The sequence below is a fragment of the Bombina bombina genome, chromosome 1 (genome assembly GCF_027579735.1).
Source record: "Bombina bombina isolate aBomBom1 chromosome 1, aBomBom1.pri, whole genome shotgun sequence".
Classification (NCBI taxonomy): Eukaryota; Metazoa; Chordata; class Amphibia; order Anura; family Bombinatoridae; genus Bombina; species Bombina bombina.
Genome location: NC_069499.1, coordinates 130,716,474 through 130,742,104, shown reverse-complemented (window position 1 = coordinate 130,742,104; position 25,631 = coordinate 130,716,474).

The window sequence follows — 25,631 nt, the reverse complement described above, 5'->3', positions numbered from 1 at the left end:
GAGCCCCACTTCCTAAAGGGAGGACTTATCCCCTCTCCAAAGCTGAAACCAGGTCCATGGAGGAGTAGATCCAAGAGAACCTAGCTAAAGGTTTAATTTGCCGTTCCTCCTCTCCTGCAGGGGCTGGCTTCTTTTTCGTCAGTAAGAAGGATGGTGGGCTTAGACCCTGTATCGTCTACAGAGTCTTGAACAACATCACTATCAGGAATTGCTATCCCATTCCTTTGATCACTGAACTGAATGATTCACTTCAGAATGCTCGCTTCTTCACAAAGGGGGGCATACAATCTGATTCATATATTTCTAAGCCACAAATGGAAGACCGCCTTCAACACAAGATCAGGACATTACGAATACCTCATAATGCCCTTTGGGCTGTGTAATGCCCCTGCAGTCTTCCAGGCATTTGTCCACGATGTCTTCCGTGACCTCCTCATCGTCTACCTGGATTATATCCTTAGGAGCATCATAAACACGTGAGACAGGTACTTCTATGTCTTAGAGACAATTCTCTGGTAGCCAAACTAGAAAAATGTGAGTTTGATCAAGTTCAGATGCAGTTCCTTGGTTATGTCATCTTAAAGGAGGGTTTTGCCGTGGATCCTGCTAAGCTCACCGCAGTTCTGGAATGGCCTCAACCCACTTCATTAAAAGAACTACAGAGATTTTTAGGGTTCTCCAATTATTACCGCAAGTTTATAAAGAACTTTTCCTAAACAGTCTCTCCACTAACTGAATTTACAAAATGCAACAAAGACTGTAAACATTGACTGTAAACATAGATGCCTTCTCTCATCTGAAAGAAGCCTTTTGTTCTGCTCCGGTGCTCTGTCATCCTGATCCTGACCTACAGTTCACTTTAGAGGTTGATGCCTCTGAGATAGGGGCTGGAGAAGTTCTAACCCAAAGGGATCCTTTAACCTCCAATTTGCACCCTGTAGCCTTTTTATCTAAATGCTTTACTCTTGCAGAGAGGAATTACGATGTGGGTAATCGTGAACTCTTAGCCATTAAGATGGCCTTGACTGAATGGCATCATTGGCTAGAGGGCTCATCAACTCAATCCTCGACAGGCCAGATGGGCCTTGCTCTTCTCACATTTTAATTTTGTGGTCTCTTACCTTCCTGGGACCAAAAACAAGAAGGCTGACACCCTTTCCCGTCAGTTTCCTCACTCTAGTGATTCTTCTGAAACTCCTATTGAACCCATCATACCCCTCTCCTGTGTGGTTGCTCAACTGAACACCACCCTTCTTCAAAGACTGCAACATGCCCAGTCTAGAAAACCTCCTGAAGCTCCCGTGGCTCCCGATATCCTTTTTGTACCTCTGAACCTACGCATTCCTGTGCTGTCCTGGGATCATGATAGTAAACTTTCAGGACATACAGGTTTGACAAGGACTTTTAAGCTTCTTTACCGACATGTATGGTGGCCTACTGTGAAGTCTGATGTTCAGGATTATGTGAAAGCTTGCACGACTTGTGCTGCCAACAAAATTCCCTGATCCTTGCCTCCTGGCTTGCTCCAACCATTGTCCATTCCCAAACAACCTTGGACACACATAACAAGGGACTTAATTGTGGACCTCCCTCCTTCTGACCATCATACAATTATCTGGGTTGTAGTGGATCTATTTTCCAGACTGGCTCATTTTGTACCCTTAAAGAAACTGCCATCTGCCCAAGAATTATTGTCTCTCTTTCTCTGGCATATGGTACGACTTCATGGCATTCCCGTGAATATTATTTCTGACAGAGGTCCACAATTCATCTCTACCTTTTGGAGAGCCTTTTGCAAGTTGATTGGAACCACTATTTCCTTGTCTTCTGGCTACCATCCTCAGACTAATGGGTTAACTGAGAGAGTAAATCAGGATCTTGAGACCTATCTTAGAACCTTTGTTAATCCTCCATATAAACTGGTCTGAGTTGTTACCCCTAGGTGAGCTGGCAAGGAACACTCATTGGCACTCTTCTCTACTATATTCTACATTTCAAGCCACAGCAGGTTTTCAACCTTGTGTCTTCCCTCTTTCTGCTCAGTTTACAGGGGTTCCTGCTGCAGACCAACACGTTACTAATCTCACCACTCATTGGCAACGTATTCGCTCTCAGTTACGTTCAGCTGTCTCTAGATACAAGAAGTTTGCAGATCATCATAGAGCTTCTGTACGTGCCATCTCGGTAGGTGAATGTGTTTGGGTATCTACTCGACATATTTGTCTACGTCAACCCTGTCACAAATTAGGGTCTAGGTTTATCGTCCTTGCAAAGTCCTGAAAAGACTGTTTCCTGTTGCCTACAAAGTGGCCTTGCTCAAAATCCTGCACATACACCCAGTCATTTCACTACTCAAGCTGTACATCAAGAATAGATATACCCAGCTCAGAGCTTCTCCTCCTCTGCTCCTGGTCCGTGGTGACCCTGAATATGAGGTACAGGTGCAGACAACTGCAGTTTCTTGTACATTGGAAGGGTTACTCTGTGGTGGAACCTTCCCGGGTTCCTGCCCATGATGTGCATGCTCCCTCTTTGGTCTCCAGATTCCATGCTGCTCATCCTTTGAGGCTGACTCCGGTTCCCGGAGGGAACCCTTGAGAGGAGGGTATGTCACGCTGCACCGCTCTAGCTGTTGCTAGGGTTGCAGCACCTGCTGCTCTGCTCATTGACTAGGGCAGAGTCGGCTCCTGTGTGCGTGCGGTGGTGACGTCATCCCGGCACACACCTCTCACTCTGAAGCCGGTCAGGATCTCCTGTGGCGCAAATCCTGCACCTATGTAAGTTGCTCACTTTCTACCTATCACTGCCCAAGTATAGGTGTTACTTAGTATGCTCCTGGGTGTGTTATTTACTGTATTCTGGATTGCCTTAAAACGTTATTGAACTCTGCCTGCCTGACTACTCTGCTTGCTTAACCCCTAAAGTACTGGATTGCCTCACTGTTATTGATTTCTGCCTGTCTGACTACTCTGCTTGCTTAACCCTTGAACCTTTGGATTGCCTTACTTTTGCTGTCAAAGACTATCCTCTCTGTTTCTAGTCCTTCAAGTGGTTTACCCTTAAACTGTCAAACCGCTGATTCCCTACCTGTTGCCACCAAAGACTACCCTGCATATTGTGACTACCGCTTACCTCATTTTGCAAACTTTCTCTACTCTGTGATATTCCCTATCGTTCCAGCTTGATGCCGGGATAAGAAGACTACTGGCCAAGTTTGGTCTGATAGTGGAATATCCCACGAGCATTACATTATGTGTGTATACAACTATACCTGCATATCTATTCCTATAGATATATAGGTATATATATATGTATTGTACATGAACAGTATCAGATATATATATATATACATATATAAAAAAAAATAGATATTTAATAATTAATACATTATTTTCTATGTGAAGAACATATGAATTTAAAATGTGTTTTGCTCATTGCGTTTCTCAATTCTTAAGGCACGTTTTTGAATTATTACATATAAAATATTAATAAAAATTAATATAAATTATTAAAAATTAATAAAGATACTGTAAAATATTCTAAATAATCCAATATATCTATTTCAACATTACATGAAAAAAAAAACTAGCATTACATGAAAAAAGCTACCATTACAGGAAATTAAAAAAAAATACTGTTACAGATTATTTTTTTTTACCAAAAATAAAAAAACAGTTATTCTAAAACTAAAGCTCTACTTAAAAAAAAAAAACACCCGAAAATAAAAAGCTTATACTTACACTAAACTAAACTATAGCAATAGCCCTTAGAAGGGCTTTTTGTATAGTCTTTTTCACACAAAAACGCTACCCCAATTTACCCCCCCAAAAATAGGCTATCTAAAAAAAACTACTCTAAAAATTGCCATGAAAAAATAATTTTGTTGAGGATTGCCTTTAGAAATGCATTTAGCTCTTTTACTGCCTAAAAACTAAAAACTATATTCAACCCACCCAAGAAAAGCCTATCCCTAAAACCTAAAGATGGTATTCACCAAACTTGAATCTGGCTCCTATGTGCCCGCAGCAGTCGATCTTCATCCCAGTAGTGGTCTTCTATCTTCATCCATCTTCTTATCTTTGGCTCTTCCGGGGTTAATAATGTAGAGGGGTATTTTGCGATGGGGGTTGTGGCGGTTTAAGCGTTAATAGTGTAGTGAGGTATTTTGTGATGGGGTTTGTGGTGGTTTAGGGGTTAAAAGTGCAGTGGGGTACTTTGCAGTGGGCTATGTGGCAGTTTAGGGGTTAATAGTGTAGAGGGGTAGCTTGCAATGTGGGGGTTTAGGGGTTAATAGAGTAGTTTAGAGCAACTGTTTACTCAGGTCAAACTCTATACGCAAACATTCAGGTTGCGTAAAATTTTGAGCATTAAATCCCAACCCATAGAAAATATGGGGAGTGTAAATTACAGCAAGTTTGCGAAAATGTATTTAAATTTAAACTTGTAAAATGGATTGAAATATAAAAAACAATCAGGCTAACACTCCTCACACTAACTATATCCCCTTGTTTTTATTGTGTAAATCACACAAATAATGATATCTTTCTGAAAATATCCATTGACACAGGGTTAGAATTAGAGAAGAGCAGAAAGAAGGTACCTGAAAGCTTACCTCCTTCAGATGGCACTTTTAAGTTATAGCCATCTTTGCCCACTCACCAAAAGTCCCCAAAGCACACATTTGTTTTCTGCTTTTTCCTGGGACCACAAAAGCTATGGAACACATCTTTAGTTCTGATTTTTCCTAGGGCCCAAAAAAACTATACACTCATTATTAGTTCTGCTTTTTCCTGGGGGCATCAAAAAGTAGTGCAGATGATTAAGTTTCCCTCTGATTACCAGTTGGCTACCTCCACTGTAAATTATTACAAAAAAGCACGCTGAGAAATGTGTATTTACTATACTTATTAATGTTTCATAGTTTACATATAACCTCTCAGCTGTTTTTTTCTGTAAGATTGTATTAGTTGTTTCATAGAACCTCTATAAATTAAAAAAAAAAAACGATGAACTGTGTTTATAAATATAAATCCATACGTAAAAATAAATAAATGTGCTGTACAGATTATTGTGAGACTTCTCTGTCAGTAAAATGCTTAAGGAGACTTAAAATATGGCCTAAAACAGACCTTTCTTATGTACATTATACAAGTCTTATAAATATGCAACATGGGCCACAGACTCTTAAGTATAGGGGGTAATACATGTTTTACATGCCGGTCTTCCTCTGCAACTTTTAACAATAAATTGACTTACTTTTCAGTTTATGAGGCAATAAACAGTTTGGACCTTTAACCTCAACATTCAATGAATATATTCCCAGCAGATGTGTTTATTGACAACTATTTACATGGGAGCCATTCATATGGGCTGAGGCTTTAACACATGGGAAGTCATATGTTTGAATTTACCACAGTTCTCATATATATATATTTTTATAAAATCATTCAGTTGAACTGAATATATATTTATTTGTTAATAAAAAAGATATTCTCCAGGTAATATATAAAGCATGAGTAATAAGAATAGGAAATGATTGGCTGTTCAATGCAATAGTATAGTTATGTAAGTTATTTCACAGCATTGAGTGATTCAAATTTTCTTAATTTTAACAGCACTATTGTCAAATTCTCTTGAGATGTGCTTGAAATACTGTAGATGCCCCCGCTATACAAAAAAGTTACACTTTGTGCCAGGCAGGGTACAATAAGCGTTTGTATTTTTTATGCGTCCGTCTGACATATTGTAAGTTTATTGTGTGAATTGCTGTTCAAAAAGCTCTTGGGGGTATATTTATTAATGTGCGAGCGGACATGATACGATGTAGCGTATCATGTCCGCTGCACATCGATAAATGCCGACAGCATACGCTGTCAGCATTTATCATTGCACCATGATTTCTGTCCGCAGCCTCCGAACAGACGGACAAGTTATGGAGCAACTGTCTTTAGAAACAAGGGGCATCAAGCTCAATACGGAGCTTGATAAATCGGCCCATTGGGCTAAGTCTCATTAAAATTAGACTTGTGCATGGCCGAAAAATTCATTTGAGTTCGTTTCGGATCGATTTGGATGTTTTCGAATTTCGGTTCGGATCGATTCGAATTCGGAAAAATTCAAATTAATTCGTTTCGGATTTGTTTCAGATTCGTTTCGGAATAATTCGGAGTCGAATAAATTCGTCTGGGTTCGGTTCGATTCGGAATTTCGGAATTTCGGTATGTCTTAGGTGGGATGTGCTGTGTATTAGACTAGTATTATGTACTGTATATTAGGTGTAACCCATAGCAGAGTGATATAACCTAATATACTGTACAATACTAGTTTAATCCATGACCATCCAAATGTAATGAATCAATCCAAACTAATTTGGATTTATTCGGTAGATTCGGTACTACCGTAATTTGGAGATTCGAATCTATCCGAATCTCCGAATTTAGCAAATTTGAATCCGAATCGAAACGCACATGTCTAATTAAAACATGCAATACAAGTTCCCCATCTTCTTGCTGCTGATCTCCATTGTAAGAAATGGGACAAACACCCAAGACAATGGCACAACAGAAATAGTATCTAAATGTGTATTATGGCACTAATTCTTAATCTGAGTACCTGACAACCGCACATTGTTGAAGCATAAACATTTGCAGATTTACAAGGATGCATTTTTCTTTTGAAAAAAAAAAAAAAATATATGGCTTAAAGCATATTGATGCAAATTGAAAGGAAGTAGGGTTGAACATATGCAGTGTATCTTTTTGAATCAACCAATAAATATTCAACAAATCTGAATTCAAAATCAACACCAAGCACCAGCTAAATACAGTTCCATACCACACCATCATTTGGTTTCCATACCCCAAGGGGTACAGATATCTGCACTTAAGAACCTCTGCACTAGCATATGCCAACATGAGCTATTGAATGGGTAGACAGAAAACTAATTACCTGAAACGTCTCACAAAAAATTTCTTCCAGACACTTTCAGAGCATGGACCCATAAATATGCCCAGCTCATCAGCTGTTAAAAAACACTGATATAAAGTTGGTCACAGAAAAAGTGCCAGGTAAAGTGTATAGCACTGGGAAAAGGTATAATGGTGCATGTGCCAGATATAGGGCCTTGTCAGTGAAGTGCAGCCATATTCCTCTAGACACATTGGGCAGGAAGTCCATGTCTGGTTTCCCCCATCACACTTAGGGAGACCGCAAGTGTCATAAATTATATTTATAACAACAAAAGCTTAATAGCTTGTCTTATGGCATATTGCCACCTGGGAGCAGCTTCTTTTTGCCCAAATATGCTTTTCACAGAAAAAAATCTATCCTGAAGTATATCAGTCTGAGCCCACCTATATAGGTCAGTCCAGCCCCGAAATACCAGGCAATTCTCTTCTGAACAAGGAAAATGGCAGCCCCAGACGGTATATATATATATATATTAGGGTTGCACCGATACCGATACTAGTATCGGTATCGGTACCGATACCAAGTATTTGCATGAGTACTTGTACTCGTGCAAATGCACCGATACTTAAACCGATACCTCCACTTCCTAGCCATATGCTATCTTGTGGCGGTTTTTCAAACTGCATGTTCCCATTTCATTTTAAACTGGAATGGAGACTAAACTAAAAATTGTTTACTACTGTTCTGCCAATACAAATTGCTGTTATTTGTATTATTGTAGGAGAGATCACTGTACCTTGTTCAGACAAACCCCTGAGGTACTGGGCAGTTAGTAAACAGATTTCCAGCTCTGGCTAAAATGGGCCAAAAATATCTTCCTGCCCCATGCAGTACTGTTCAACTTAGAGTCGAACCTCCATACAAATGTCAGATTGATGTTATATAACAGCCCTACAACCCAATTGCATCACCCCTTTAAATGTAATATTTTATTGTAATATTTTTTATTTATAAACATGTTCAGTGAACTTTGTGACAAATAAAACTGCTTTATTATTTCATAATGTTTTTTGAATTACAGTCCTTTATAATTATAAAGAAGAAATCTTAAATAATTAGTCTGTATTGTGCTTGGTAAACTGTCACATGACATTAAAAAAAAAAGTATCGGTAATTGGTATCGGCGAGTATTTGAAAACAAGTATCGGTACTTGTACTTGGTCATAAAAATGGTATCGGTGCAACCCTAATATATAAATATATACACACAGTATATATATATATACACACGGTATATATATATATATATATTATATATATATATATATATATATATATATATATATATATATATATATATATATATATATATACACACACAGTATATATATATACACACGGTATATATATATATATACACACACACATTATAGCCCTTTCTAATCAAATACCTTGTCATATATCAAATACCTTTTCACCATTATAAAAAAAATAAATTAAAATATTATTATCAGGACTGTATAAAAGAGTGTAATAATTTATTTTAATGTATGTCATTTTGTTTGCACTCAGGCACAACCATTTACTTTCAATTTGTAATATTGCTTACCGCGACCCACGCTAACTTTAGCACATCCCTTGTAATCAAGCCCATTGTAAGTAGTAATCATCAATAATGAATACATTAGCTACCATATTTTATATTTGCTTTGATCACTAAGGGCTAGATTACGTGTGGTGTGCTAACTGTTACGCACAATCGATATTAGGATTATCGCGCCTGTTTGTGCAAGTCAGAAGTAATGCACAAATTACAAGTTGAATGTAAACACAATCGCTTGAGCACAATTGAATTTAATATGAATTTAATGTGCGCGACTTCAGAGCTCTGGTTAACTGTTATGCTCAGATAAAAAGTGTCACAAAACACATAAAAAATACATTTAAAAGTAGAGTTACACTCATGATAACATTATCTAATAAAAATTATTTAAAAACAAAATTGCATATAAAAGTTATAATGGCTCAAAAATATGAGGTTTCAGGTGTTAGAATAATAATAAAAAAAGACTACAAATGGCTTTAACATAGAGATACATATATATATATATATATATATATATATATATATATATATACATGTCTAAATATGTATGTATGTGTATATATATATATCCAACCTCCCCATCCAACTACCGCCCTATTTTCCTACTCCCTCTTGCTTCAAAGCGTCTCGAAAAGCTAATATATGCACACCTATCCCATTTCATTGCATTAAACTCCCTCCTTGAGCCACTGCAATCTGGATTTTGTCACCATCACTCCACAGAGACAGCAATAGTTAAGGTTATCAACGACCTACTTACAGCAAAATGCCACTTCTCTCTGCTTGTCCTCCTTGATCTGTCCTCAGCCTTTGATACTGTTGACCACCCTCTTTTGCTCCAAACCCTCCAATCCTTCAGCATTTGTGACACAGCCCTCTCGTGGTTCTCTTCCTACCTGTCAAACCGTACCTTTAGTGTAGCCTTCTCTGGGGCCTCCTCGGCCCGTCACCACTTTCTGTTGGGGTACTGCAAGGCACTGTTCTCGGTCCCCTTCTCTTTTCAATCTACACGTCATCATTAGGTTCCCTAATAAAGTCCCACGGGTTCCAATATCATTTGTATGCCAACGACACCCAAATCTACTTCTCTGCACCAGACCTATCTCCTTCCTTGCTAACCAGTGTTATTAACTGTCTTTCTCGCATCTCTTCCTGAATGGCCTCTCACTACCTCAAGCTAAATCTCTCCAAAACTGAGCTCCTTATTTTCCCCCCTGCTTCCAAAATATCCACTCCCAATCACTCTATAACTGTCGACAACTCCATCATTACCCCTACCCTGCATGCCCGATAACTTGGGGGCACATTTGACTCAGATCTTTCTTTCACTACTCACATTCAGTCCTTGGCTTAACTCTGCCGCTTCCACCTTATAAACATCTCTAAAATTAGACATTTCCTTACACAAGTAAATAAACTATGATTTTAATCCACTCTCTCATCCTTTCCCGCCTCGATTACTGCCACTCTGTCCTCTCTGGTCTCCCCAGCTGCCGCCTAGCTCCTTTACAATCCATAATGAATGCCTCTGCCAGGCTCATCTTCCTTACACGTTGTTCTTCATTTGCTGCACCTCTCTGCCAGTCCCTTCACTAGCTTCCTCTTGCCTCCAGGATTAAACACAACATTTTCACTCTGACATACAAAGCCCTCAACTACACTGCTCCCCACTATATCTCATACCTTGTCTCCAGATACTCTCCCTCTCGTCCCCTTTGCTCTGCTCATGACCTCCTACTCTCCTTCTCTCTTGTTACCTCCTCACACTCCCGTTTACAGGACTTCTCCAGACTGGCTCCAATCTTGTGGAACTCTCTGCCTCACTCCACAAGACTCTTCCCTAGTTTTGAAAGCTTCAAGTGCTCCCTAAAGACTCTACTGTTCAGGAATGCATACAACCTACACACTAACCTTACTTTATCCCAGTTCCTCTCCTCCATTGCTATCCCCTTGAACCCCCTTAGCATGTAAGCCTAAGAGCCCAGCTGTTTGCAGATCACCTTCTTAAGAGCTGACTACAACAGTGCAACTTGGCAGGGCCCTCTACCCGTTTGATCTCTATAAATGTATTGTTTGTGAAAAACCGGATGTGTGCTTTTCCCATCTTGTATTCTATGAAATTTCCTTGAGAAGCACCACAGTGGCTATTTATATTAATGAGTGCTGGGCTCACTTGCAACTTGTATATATATATATTTATTTATTTATTTATTTATTTAACAATAAATAGAATATATTCTATGTGAAGAACATTGGAATGTGAAATGTTCATATTTTCATGTCGGGTTAGCACACTTAAAAATATGTGATCGGGTTTGCTCGCAAGTGGGTTGTTAGCCCCCCCCCCCTTTTCATGCTCCATTGAAGATTATGGGGGAATATGTTAAAGCAATTGGGATATTCTTCAGCTTTTTGCACGCGAGTGAAAACTTTTTACTTTTGATTTGTAATATGCACTTTACATGACGCATGCAAAAAGCTTACTTATAGCGAAGGTAAGGTGTGTGCGGGAGCGCTAATTTGCACTTCACCTGTAATCTAGTCGTTATTGTTTGCTTTTGTAAAAGTCTCTAAAAAGAACTTGCAATAAAATCTGCAATACCCAGTATGTTGTTTACTAAATAGCTGGGTTACTAAATCGAGCTGCAACTCTTTTAATTGATTTGGAATAGCTTTGAAAAGAAAGCCAAAATGTTTTTTACATGTTATGTGTTAACCCCATCCTGCTGGAGCAAGTTTTCTATTTGACTTCTTTTTGGTATATAAACTTTATCCATTTTAAATTAGAAACTGTATAACCACCTTCCCTATCCACTTATTATTATTGATCTGTTTCCCCTGCACTTTTTTATGGAAGTTTGGATGTTTTGTCAAAGGTTCTTGAATTTGTGGCTGTTGGTGACCTGCCCTGATTGACATCCTTTAGCTCTGTGGTATTGGTCTTTTATACTCTCTTGCCACTATTAAAAGCCTTTCTTACCAGAGGCTTTTTTTCCCATCTCTCTTCACAAAGTACCAGAGAATGAACCTTAATTAGTATTTTCATAAGGTGGCGCAAATAAATGCTGTTCTGGCTTTAGTGGTGTTGATGGAGGTATTCTCCTAGTATGTTCTACTTAATGTACTGCTTAGTGTATACGGAAAAATGTGGACTACTTTCTCAAAATTGTAATAAAATAAACAATTTATTATTATTCTATGATATATACCTAGACACAGTCAGATCACAATATTGACATCTTCATGAAAAAATAAAACATTAAAAATTAAAAATGCTAAACACCAGTGTTGCGGCTACTATTAAGCCAATAAAAATCAATAATAATAATATTCTTGATAATATAAAATCGATGGAATCTATACTTTATAACACAATGGCACAAAAAAATTAAGCATATGAATAAATCATCTGATGTATAGTTGCACTCGTCTAAACAAAAATATGTGCAGTCCTAAGAAAGGCTTATAGTTGAAAATGACACAGAAATGTCCGTTTTCTTGTGTGTCTGGGCTAAGGCAAACAGGGGTTAATTGCTTCCCAACGGTTAAGTCTCAGAAAAAACACATGTGGCAAAATGCTATTTCGATTGTAACACTATTTTCGGCAAATCTTTGCCTTGCTGTTCACACTATTGTGCAATATTGTATCGTTTACTTAGCGTCTTTTGTTGTGTTAATCTTAAACAATATGTTTTAAATTGGTTACATACGGTTTACAGCTGAATGTATGGGCACTGTTATCGATCTTTCCTCTGTTGTACAAAAAAGCCGGTGGAGTACTGTGTCTCCCAGCCTCTGTTTACCAGCTGTACTGATGATTGTATCTTCATTGATGGTCGGTTCCCCGATAGCGGAACTGCCTTTAGATGCTGTGAGCTTTTGATCCACACCGCTTGTGTCTTGGTGAGTTGCTTTAGCTCGGACTCGGTATTTCTTTCACCGGTCTTCTCACTGGTATCCTAACCGACACTGAACTCCTCTGGAGCTTGGCTGCTTGGTGGCTTGGCTCACTGCTCACTCTTTCAAAATTCAAATCGTGATCAGGTTTCTACGCGTTTCGGCATTGAAAATACTAGTTACATTTAAACCTTTGGGAAAGTTTTAAAGGTGAGCTAAGTTCCGCCCAACCAGGTAGATAATCACCCTCTCCAACATAAATGAACCTTAATTGTTTTTGTTCACATCTTCTTGTAACCCATTTCATTCTCATATTTCTTTGCTTATAGATTGCTTTCTGCAAGCACTTAAAGTAGCTAATTAAAGGGACATTAAACCCAAAAAATGTTATTTTGTGACTCAGACAGAGCACACCATTTTAACCATTCTCCAATTTACTTCTATTATCAAATTTGCTTCTTTCTCATGGTATTCGTTATTAAAGAGATACCTAGGTAGGTAGCGTGCAAATGTTGTTGTTGTTATTATTATTATAAGTTATTTGTAGAGCGTCAATAGGTTTTGCATTGCTAAAGACATGGGTCTAATATGCAAGGTGACAGTTATGGGAGGCAAAGGGATAGAGGACCCTGTCAAGAGTTTCCCTGTTGTAAATAATCTCTCATGAAAGTGATCTACGAAGCAGCTAGGCTCGTAGCCTTAAATACTAAGGGGATAGCTAAAGGAGGAGAGGGGATAGCTATCAAGGGGATAGCTAAAGGAGGAGAGGTACTAAGATAGGAAACTATTAGTGTATATTATATTTATTTATAAAATATTTTACCAGGAAGGATACATTGAGATTTCTCTTGTTTTCAAGTATGTCCTGGGTCCACAAAACATTTCATTGATACAATAGGGTATATATGCATCCCTAAACAGTAGAGTCACATGTCTTGAGCACTTCATGGCAGAATAAATTGTGGCCATCTAGTGTTCTTGTAAATGTATAATATGCTTGAAAAACTGATGCCATATAGTGCTGTAGAAACGTGCATGCACCTGAGCATACTTTCCTACTTTTTCAGCAAAGGATACCAAGAGAACAAAGAAAATTTGATAACAGAAGTAAATTGGAAAGTTGTTTAAAATAACATCCTGTGTGAAAGTATCATTTAGTATCATTATCAGCCACCTGGCGGGAGATGCATGTCAAACTCATACATAATGCATATTTTACTCCTAAAAAAGGCAGTAAAATCCATAACTCAAGTTTTAATAAATGCCCAAAATGCTGGCTCCCTGCAGCCGATTTAATACATATGATCTGGGAATGCCCTAAAATAAGGCGTCTATGGGGGAAGCTGGAATATTGGCTCAGTAAAACGTTAAAAATTCCTATTTCAAGCTTAACGCAACTACAAATCATATTTGGCATTAAGGATCATAACCCACAACATCTAAATGATAAAGTGGTCTTTTTGTCTATACTCGCAACCAGGTATCTTATATTTAAAAACTGGAAACTAAGAACAACACCATCTATACCAGAGATTAAAAATTGCTTAAAAAAACAATGCTTGTTAGAGCAAAGGGACACCAATTTAGACAAGGAATCAGATATTACATTTTTTTTGGCAAATGGTCAACATTTATTAAATCCTTGACGCAGACTGAGATAGATGACATGATTTTCCCGTTTAGAAATTCTGAATTAGTACTACTGGGTGTCTGGTAATAAATAAGAGATAGAGACCAGGAGGCTATTATGGCTGTCATAGATCTGGAATTACAATAGCTTTATAAATGGGCGGGGAGAGTTGGGTAAGGGGGAGGGGGACTCCCCCCCCCCCCTTTTTTTTTTATTCCTTTCTTCCTTCTTCCTTTTCCCTTTTATGGGGTTATTTATGTTAAAATAAAAACTCAGCAGAATGATAAAAGAAAATAAGGATTTATTGCTTGATATAATGTAAAAACAGCATTTTGATTTGCTTTAACTTTCATAATCCTTCTTGTTTTTCTCAAATTCTGTGATGTACTGCTGATAAGAAAAATAATATATATAAAAAAAAATAACATCCTGTGTCTGAATCATGAAAGAAAAGAAAAAAAAGGTTTCACGTCCCTTTACCTAACCGATTTACATATATCTTGACAAAATTTGGGATTTTTGACATGTAGTTACATTTATTTAATTTCTTTATGACTGTGAATATCCACTTATTTTTTTTGTCCTGCGATTAGATTGCACTGATTATAAAAAACATAACCCAAGATATGGCTAGATTATAAGTGGCATGCTATTCAGCGCTTTTGCTTGGGTATCATATAGTGTTTATATGAGTGTAACTGTCACTCTTACCCGATGAACATAAAGTGCAATTGCGTTATCGTGAGCGTGTTTACTTTCAACTTGTAATACGAGCGCCATTTCCGTAGCACTCAAAAAGCTGGTATCGATCGCACACAACAGTTAGTGCGCCACTTGTAATCTAGCCCATAGTAAATTGGTTCAGCTTCTTGCTTTTTCTCTAGATGATTTTGGGACGGCTATGAACTGCATGTTTTGTCAACTGTCAGTTGGATATTATGGTATTATTGAATCAGATGGCCTTTAAAAGACGTGACTCAAATCGAAAAGAAGCATTCTGTTATTCAAATATTGTTTTAACCAATTTCTGGTTATCCTTAACTCAATTTTATTTTAGTGGCCCAGTAAGCATTATTCTTCACTAGCATACATTTATTTTAAATGTTATAAGCATTGGCTTTCAAAATGTTCTCTACTTTTTTATCTGGAATATTTTTGTGTCATTAAAAATAAATATATAATAGCTACGATATCTATATTACATGAATAAGACCGTTAATGGTTTGGGTAATAGAACGTTAACACAACTTTCCCTCCAGCATCAAAAGGGTTATTGCCAATTTTACAAAGTGGGCCATGAGCCAAGAACTTCTAATCTGCTGACTATGCAATAGATTTTAAAAGTGCAACGCTAAACATTCTCCACCATTACAAGCCTTTTTTACAGCCCAATTTCCTCTGAAAGTTTAAGAAAAAAAAGAATAGTAAACTTGTAGAGTATAGCTGGATTTCATTTAGTAACACAGCTGTAAATAAAGATTATTGACCTCTAAATACTAATCATGCTGTAATAAGATCGTCCTTACCTGAGGTGATTGTGAACAAGATTTTCTTTTTGGCATGGCCCCAAATTATTAAGATAAGTTACATTAGGTGTATAAACTCATGGTTTATTTCACAAGGGAGCAACTGAGAGAAGTTGCAGTTGTTTTGTTTTACAGCACCCAAGTAAATCCATAGTACATTATTATTTTTAATTTTCTTTTTATTGTATTTTAAGAATTTAGAATGACATCATTATAATTTAAAACAGAATGTGAAATATTCCTCTTATTCTTGGGATGATTGGTTTATTGTTATTATTAATATTATAAAGGTCATAAAGTGCTGCCAACATTTAACGCAGGAAAATAATAAATTAAAAATAAATTCCTTGGTGTGTTTGTGTAATGTATTTTACTGTTAACATGAACTAAAAACAGACAAAATGCATTAGTTAATGCAAATTTATTTATTTAAAAAAAATTATTTTAGGTCAAAAAAGTAAAAATAAAGGGAGATAGCAAAACAGGTGTTCCATATATATATATAACACGTGTCCATGGTAACACCATGTTTTAAATTGACAATTGACAGCCTCATGCAAATGTCTACAGTTATACCAACAATATAATAAAAAAATATAATTAATTTATTAAAATGCATTTTCAAATTAACTTTTGAATATCATTTAGGAGTATGATTTATATATATATATATATATATATAATATATATATATATATATAATATATATATATATATATATATATATATATATATATATATATATATATTTATATGTATATATATATTTATTTATATTGAAACTAGAATGAATTACAAATATTGGCTTTATTTTTGTTTGTATGCCATTTATATTACTGTTTAGATTATAAAATTGCATATGTGATGAAATAAAAAGCATGTGTAATTAAAAATAATGCAATGGTTAGATTGCAATTACAAAAAATATTCAGTGAATATATCATTTTGTGATATACATATAGGGTCAGATTACGAGTTGTGCGCAAAATATCGCTTACGCAATGTTCTCCAACCACTTTTTAGTTGAGTGTAACCGTTAACCAGAGCTCTGAAGTGACGCTATCCTGACACACATTAAAATTAATTGGGCTCAAGCAAAATGTGTTTACTTTCAACTCATAATACGCGTGCTACTTTCGACACACGCAAAGAGCCACAATAAAACCCATTTTTTGCTTGTGTGCAACAGTTAGTGCACCACTCCTAATCTAGCCCTGAGTGACCTACATTCATCACTGAAAAGCTTGCAAACATAAGATAACACAGAGCGCCCAAAATGTGGTGCAATATCCACCAGCTGATAACAATTACAATATGTCAATAAAATTATGAACTCATTATAAAACAATTAAAAAATAAAATAAAACAGCATGCTCAATACAAATAGTAGGTTTTTGACTCTGAATCAGAATTAATTATGAACAAATCTTTAATAAAATTATGAACTCATTATAAAACAATTAAAAAATAAAATAACACAGCATGCTCAATACAAATAGTAGGTTTTTGACAGATATTTGGTAAAGGGTTATTCTAAACCTGATTGAGGACGCGGTCCTCAGAGTAATGAAGTACTCTTCAATATAAATTAAAATAATTCAATGAGAGAAATAGAATCAACAGTTATGCACATGCTGATCCAAACAATAAGGAGTTTGAATCCTCTAAGACTGGTAAAGTTTATGTCATTAATGGATTAACTAATTGTAGACCAAGATATGTTGTATATCAGTTGGAATGTTCGTGTAAGAAAACATATATTGGGATAATGAAAAGAAATCTGAAAACTTTATTTAACGAACATCTCAGAAATATTGAAAAGGGTTACAAATCCCATGGAGTTTCTGCACATTTTGCAGATATACATTCGAAAGATACCAGCAGTTTAAGAGTGAAAGCGATCTAATTCATACCCAGAGATAAGAGTGGTGTGAATAGATTGCTCAATCTGAGACGACGTGAGACTTATTGGATACAAAGTTTGGGTACTTTGGAACCGATAGGTATGAACAAGGAGATGGATCTAGCAGCCTTTATGGAGTATAAAAGTTGGTGTATCCATATGTTGTTTTTAGTTTTTAATTTATCTATACATATATCATATATTAATGATGTTTTGTTGGGAGATGTTACAGAATTAATCGTAATTTCGCAAAAGTATTTATTATATTTACATATTGGTATTTCTATCTTCATTATGTGATGTATACATTATGTGATGTATATTAGTTTTTTATCATGTTTATGCTCTGAGACATATGTATTTGAAGCTTGTAAAATAATAGACAAAAACTTGTATTGTTTTTTATTTTAATTATAGTGCAAATTGTATGTTCATCATGGTATATGAATTTATGTACGCCTTTTATTAGAATTTATGTTATTTGATTGTGCAAAGTGTTAACATTTTAAGCTCATATTTACTTAACTTACAACCCAGCTGTGGATTGATATAGTCTTCTAAGATCGAAAGAAGAGATACCATTTTAAGGAACTGTGTAATTTAAACAATGGCAGTTTGAGGTGTGGGAATGCCTCAGACGAAGTAGGGAGATCCTCTACCAAATGTGTTAGGTCTCACCCAATAGTGAGTCCCGTAGAGGAAACCAAGTTGGCTTCCTTGAAGCTGGCGAACAGGAAAGCAGAAATACTGTTCCTTGTGATACTCACGTTGGGATGGACTGCTCCTTTTGGTATACATAACTGACTATCATGAGAGATTACACTGGGAGATTACACTGGGATACCAAGAAAGATCGTACCGACATAAGGCTAGTATTAAAAGTTGAAAGTATTTTATTTTCTCTTGCGCTAACCCGATGTGTGCAAAGAGCGAAGAATTTAGAATATTGCAACTTACTACCCCATAGACTTAGATGAACTGAGGAAATCATAAAAAAAACCATACTCCACAGGGTTAACCTGAATTGCCATAAGCCTCCTCCTTTAATAACCCCTAAACCTCCATATAGCCGCAAAGTACTCCACTACACTATTAACCTCTAAATCACCACACCTTCACATTGCAAAGTACCTGGTTCACTATTAACCCCTAAATTGTCACACCCCCACATCACAAAGTAACCCCAACACTATTAACCCCAAACCTGCCATATCACCATATCAAAAAGTACCCACTACACTAATAACCCCTAAACTGCCACAACCCCCATTGCAAAATACCAACTAACATCTAAACCCTCTAACCAGCTAACCCCCCCTAACCTAACACCTCTTAAGTTACCCCCCAAAAAACAACCTAACCTTACCTGAAAAAAAACCAACCTAACATTACATGAAAAGAAAAGCTACTATTATGGAAAGTAAAAAAACAACCATTACAAGAAAAAAACCAACAAATTACCAAAACTAAAAAAAACATTTATGCTTATTCTAAAACTAAAGCCCAAAAAACCTATACTAACACTAAACTAGAATATAGCAAAAGCCCTTAGAAGCCCTTAGAATGGCTTTTTTCATAGGCATTGCCCTAAAGTGATTTAGCTCTTTTTTACACAAAAAAAACTAGCCCATTCTACAAGAACCTCCCGCAAAAAAAGCCTATCTTAAAAAACCTACTCTAAAAATTGCCCTGAAAAGGACATTAGGTTGGGCATTGCCCTTAGAAGGGCATTTAGCTCTTTTGCCGCCCAACCCCCCCTTCAAAAGAACAAACTGTATTCTAAAAAAAAGCCCCCCAAAAATCCTATAACTAAACCCCAAAGTTTGTACTCACCAAAGTTCAATCTGGCTCTTACGTAGCGATGGTCCATCTCCATCCATCTTTTCTTCTTATCTCTGGATCTTCCATCCCCAATGTCCACTTCATGCGGTCATCTGCTGCACACTGAATTTTGAATGTGAGGTACCCCCTTTATGTAGGGGTACCCTTGTATTCCAATTGACTGATTTTCAATTCAAATCAGCCAATATAATGAAAGCTTTTTCTATTGGCTGATTTGTATTTGAAAATAAAAATCAGCCAATAGGAATGCAAGGATTAGTGATAGGATTTTTTTGGGTGGTTTTATTTTTTTTTGGGGCGATGCCCCAGCCAAATTTTAGATTAGTTTTTTCTAGATAGACTTTTTTTTGGTGAGTGGGGGGGTTACTTTTAGAATGGAGTAGTATTTATTTTGTGTAAAAAAAGCTAAATCACTTTAGGGGCAATGCCCTACAAAAAGCCCTTCTAATGGCTATTGCTATAGATTAGTTTAGTGATTTAGGGGTTAATAGTGTAGAGGGGTAGTTTGTGATGTGGGAGTGTGGTGGTTTAGGGGTAAATAGAGTAGTTTAGTGCAACTGTTTCCTCCGGACAAAATTTAAACATTATTTGGGATTGTGGTAGAGTGAACGCATTTACTTTCAACTTGTAATACAAGTGGACATTGCCACTCAATGCTGCCCATAGAAAATATGTGTAAACTTATCTGTAGTCATTTAAATACTGTGCTACTTGTAATATGGATTTGAACATAAAAAAGACTGCAATGTCGCTTTCGCTCCACACACTAACAATAGCGCTCCATTCGTAACCTAGCCCTTAGTGTGCTCAAAGTAAAATTTTAACACTGCCATGTTAGCGCACATATTACAAGTTGAAAGTAAAAAAACTTGCTAACCCAAACACCACATTATACCAACTGCGCTAAAGCTGAAGGTAGTTATGAATACTTTAAATTCCAATGTTCTTCACATTGAAGAAAATGTTTTTATTTTAATAGATATTTCTATGTTTATATATATATAATATATATATATATATATATACAGTATATATATATATATATATATATATATATATATATATATAAATATATATTATATATATATATATATATAAATCCATGTAACCATGTTTTGTTGAAACTACGAATAAAGAAAAATTGGTTTCATTTACAAATCCTGAGAGTGCCCTTCTATACATGGATTTACATACTTATTTTTTGAGGATTGCACCCAGGTCTATTATACACCACCCAGGTTGGAGTGCTGCGCCACAGGCTAATTGAAACAATATATATATATATATATATATATATATATATATTATATATATATATATATATATATATATATATATAAAAAGCAACAAGAAAACGAGGACCAACTGGATCGATTGCAACCAAGTGGGTTTATTCAGGCATGGGTGAACGAACACTCAGTGGTGTACAAGGTAAGGTGTCATTGATCTGACGCGTTTCGTGCATGTGCAATGCGCTTCTTCAGAGATCATATATATATAACACACAGAGAAAGTCCAGCACTCACTTACAAGCCCTCAGCTAATATTTAAAAGGATTTAAAAGCAAAAATGGGAAGGTTAATTACTGCATCTGGCCAAATGGGACAAGCCCAGGTACCACGTCAAAGTCCTTACCAATACCTGGGACCCTAAAACAGCCACACAATGCAAGCTCTCAAATCCAAACAAACTGGGAACAAGGGAAGGGTGCACTGGCTTATGTAATCACCCTAGACATATACAAAACACGGAAGGGGACTGCACTCTCGTACCAGACCGGGTACACATCACATGACCCTGCAACATGCTCAGCCCTGGGTGCTCACCAGCACTCACAGGAAGCTGTGCTGTCCCCAGAGTCACAGGCAGTTAACCCCAGACAGGTCTGGGTGCAAGAACCATAGGGGAAATTATAAAACAAAATTAATACAACACACAGAGAAAGTCCAGCACTCACTTACAAGGTCTCAGCTAAGATTTAAAAGCAAAAATGAAAAGGTTAGTTACAGCATCTGGCCAAATAGGACAAGCCCAGGTACCACGTCATGGTCCTTTCCAAGTACCTGGGACCCTAAAACAGCCACACAATGCAAGCTCTCAAATTCAAACAAACTGGGAACAAGGGAAGAGTGCACAGGCTTATGTAATCACCCTAGACATATACAAAACACGGAAGGGGGACTGCACTCTCATTACCAGACCGGGTACACATCCTATGACCCTACAACATGCTCAGCCCTGGGTACCTTCTCCTTTAGCGCAACCCCTCTCCAGCACACTAAAGGCAAGGATTTTAACCCCTTAAAGGTAATTTAATGAGTACAGACAAATTGTTTTTTGTTTTATTTTGTTGGTGCATACTTTCGGATACTAATTTCGTTAAAACAAAACAAATATCTATTTTTTGTTACGAATTTGCAGCGTATAGAAAGTGCTGGTTAGTACAATGTGCTAGTATTGCATACAAATGTTGAAAACAATAGTATGTGAGCTTAAACGTGTGAGAGACCCTTATTGGGACATGAAGCAAAGGTACCGTCTCCCTGGTCACAGTAAAAATAAATGATTAACATAAAGAGTAAGTTCTCTTATATAAATAGATATGTGTAGATCCTCTTCGTTAATCCCCTTTTGGGTGTCCACTTACTGTATGTTACCTCAATCCGTATGAAGTAAGTATTAGACGTATCTGATGTATTTGCCTTGTACTTGCTCTTGACAGGGACTTGTGTAGGTAATGATGCCTCTTGTCAGTGGTAGAAACTTTCAGTCCTTTCACTTCCCCGGCTGGTCACTGTGTGATCTTGCCGTTCTCATAAAGAAGGATGAAAGAAAAAAGCTAATAGTGTATTTCCGTTTATTAAAATCACAAGTTATAAAAATACTTTATTCATTACACTCACATTTAAAAATCCTCATAGTATGAGGTACGTATCTGACACATAAAACAAATACAGGTATTATTTGCACAGCAGCATTATCTTTTCTTCTGTTCCCCTAACGTTTACACGATATAGGGTTTGTCCCTGGAACTGGCTAGTTTTGTTTTGTCAAAAGAGTTAAAATTCCAAAGTACAGTCTTATAATCAAAGGTCTATATGTACAGACCCCAGTTTTAATGCCCTTATGCATTTCAAAGGTCTATCAAGCTGTAAAAGCACCTTCTATGTCAGAGTGTTCTGTCTGTTCCTTCCATCTCTGTGTATAAGACATCATGGCATCAATACGTCAGAGGGGACGGACTTCCCCTCATTGGTCAGTGTAGCAGTCACGTGTGTGAGGATCTGCATACGTCATACCCTACCCAAACTCGATTTAATTCTTAGACCTGGATCGCTACATTCATAAACCTATTGCGAGTAGCATCTTGTATTCCAGTTTATCAATATAACACATATAAATACATAAAGCATTGTATACTTTTCCCTGAATATTTAATGCTACTTAGCCGATAAGAGAACTCTCTTACACCATACCGTAATATAATATAGGTATTGCACCAGATATAAGTGATATCAACATTAATACAGGGAAATTGTTATACTCATATATCACTTATATCTGGTGCAATATCTATATTATATTACGGTATGGTGTAAGAAAGTTCTCTTATCGGCTAAGTAGCATTAAATATTGAATCAGAAAATAAGGTAAGGAATCTAAGAAGAAAATTTTAATAGAAATATTGTGAAGTGATGCGCTGGGTACCCCAACTGGCCAACCTAATAGAAGCTACCTTCTTCCTAGGTAGCTATATAACTAGGGAGTATCAAAAAAGAAAATTCAGGTGGCGCTTAAAAAAGCTGTGGGTTAAATGCTAATAAAAAATTCTAAAAATGTTTCTTTTTTGATACTCCCAAGGAATCTAAGAAGAATAGGCAAATAAACATGACACTCTGCTGTTGAAAAAAAATGCAAAAAAAGCTGAAAGTTTAAACCATTCATAGTACGAGAAAGGGGTTTGTAAAACTCTTAAAACAATAAGGTTCTCAGAATAGAGAATGTCTTAACTATTAAACTTATTTTTGATTAGATCTAGAACAAAGATATAAATGTCAGAGACACCATAATAAACTTTCAGATAAGTCCTTAACAAAATTATTTTACAAAAATACTGGCAAAACCCAAGTTTATCACAGTAGGAAAGTGAAACAATGTAAACTGGTGATAAAAGAAACTTGGTACAGGCTGCCTTGCCTGAATAAACGTCTCTACCATCTTGTCCTAAAACTTAGTTTATGAAACAAAAATTCAATCTCTGGGCTTTTAAATTGATAAGAGAAAAAAGGGGAAAAAAAGAATAGTGTTGACTTAACCAAATTAGGTCTACATAACCAGCTCTGTATAATCAAATAGGACCAATTAGATTACAAATTATCGATAAAGCTTGATATAGACTATGACTGAGAGGTACAACAGATGAAGGAATAAAAAAGAACATTAGATTAAATATCACATTTATGGAAGGAGAGACCCTTAACACATATGAAGAATTGTAAACTGAAGCAATCCACCTCCCAAAAATTCACTTCTTGTATGTGAAATGTAGAAAGAGTACAGTACTTAGTTTAAGTCAAATTAAAGTGACTTCCTTCTTTGGTAAGAAACTAGAAATTCCCATCTGAAGATCAAAATATGCCATAGAAGTGACAATGTATAACTTGCTAGACATGTGAATCATATGAGAATAGGTCAAGTCTGAGAACCAAGAAAATTGCACAAAGAATGTTATTAGCAACTTTGTCTCCTGGGGAAACCACCTCCCTGTGCTATCTTCAACTCCCAGACTGCATCCCAACTGAAAAGAATGGCATCAGAAGGATTTTTATCCAAATATGAGAAATACAGAACACCCCCAGAAGACCGGAGTGGAGAATAAACTAAAACAGAGACCATGTTAAAGTAGAGGTCAAAGGGAGGTTCCCTACACTGGGTATAGCAAGCCAAATTGATAAGGTTGAAAAAGAATATGCAAAGAAATTTTTGATGGTGAAACTATTCCCAGAAACTTCTATACACAGAACAAAGGAATGGAAAAGTTAACAAGCTGCTTGAACTTGGATCTGCATTGATCCATAAGAGAAAAATGCATGGCACCGTCTACAAGACTCTCAGAAATAAAATTCGTAATTTAGGAGAAACTTACTGAAAATCTAATCTCCCTCCATGCCAGTGAAGAACAATAGAAAACTGTTATACCGCTAAATGGGAAAAAAAAGGAACTGGTGGAGATCCTTGAGGAAAGGAATATGGAGGAAAATCAAATCTATTCTGAACAAAAATTAACCCTGAGAAACCTTTCTTAGGAACAAGAAATCCTTGATCTTATTCCAAAAACTGGAACCAGAACTATCCCCTCCTAGATTCCAGGGCAGAGGATGAGAGAAAAAAGGAACTCCTGTGTATACAGGAGCCTTCAGAATCGAAACTAGATAACCTTCATGTAAAGAACAATTAGCCACATTGTTACCTTAGGTAATTATGATTAGAATCCCGATTCTAGGAATACTGTGACTAGGCCTGTTAATTAAAAATAACCTGGCGACTACCAGAATAGAATCTGGATTGGTGGTTCATGCTATTTGTAAAATAAAAATGCTTCTTGGGGGGGCGTGACTAGGAAGCGGCCATGATAGGTCGCAAATAATGAATCTCCCAGACAGGGCTGGTGCTAGGATTTTAGTCGATTATGTATTTTGCCGCGCCCCCCCTTGCCAAACAAATGACATAATATCTCTGTACAGCATCTTCACAAAATGTTATAGGGATGTGGTAAAAAAGACACAGATAACTATTTTATCAATTACTTTTAAATTATATAGATAACATTACCCCAAAAAAGCCTTGTCTGTTAAAAAAATTAGTATATAATGAAGCACATACCTATATGTGCCCACTAACACAAACAGGCATACAAATATATAAAAGCATGCATATAAATTTACACATAAGGGAGCATATACTAACATAGACATACACAAATATAAAAGCATGCATATAAATGTACACATAAGGGAGCATATACTACACAAATTCTACTATAATAAAATAGCTGTAGATACTTGGTAGAAGCTTACCATGTGTCTATCTTCCCCAGGCAAGGGGGGAAACTACAGAGAAGGACAGGGGAAACCAGACCCAAAAAGACACTGTGGCAGAGATTGGGACAGACATGGTCAATGGACCACACAGATATGAACAGAAATAGATATACATAGGAAAGGGATATGGGGACAACAAGTATAAGGGTAGGGTCTGAAGGACACAAGGACTGGCACAGAGATATGGATAGGAACAGAAATGGAGAAACAGGAATAG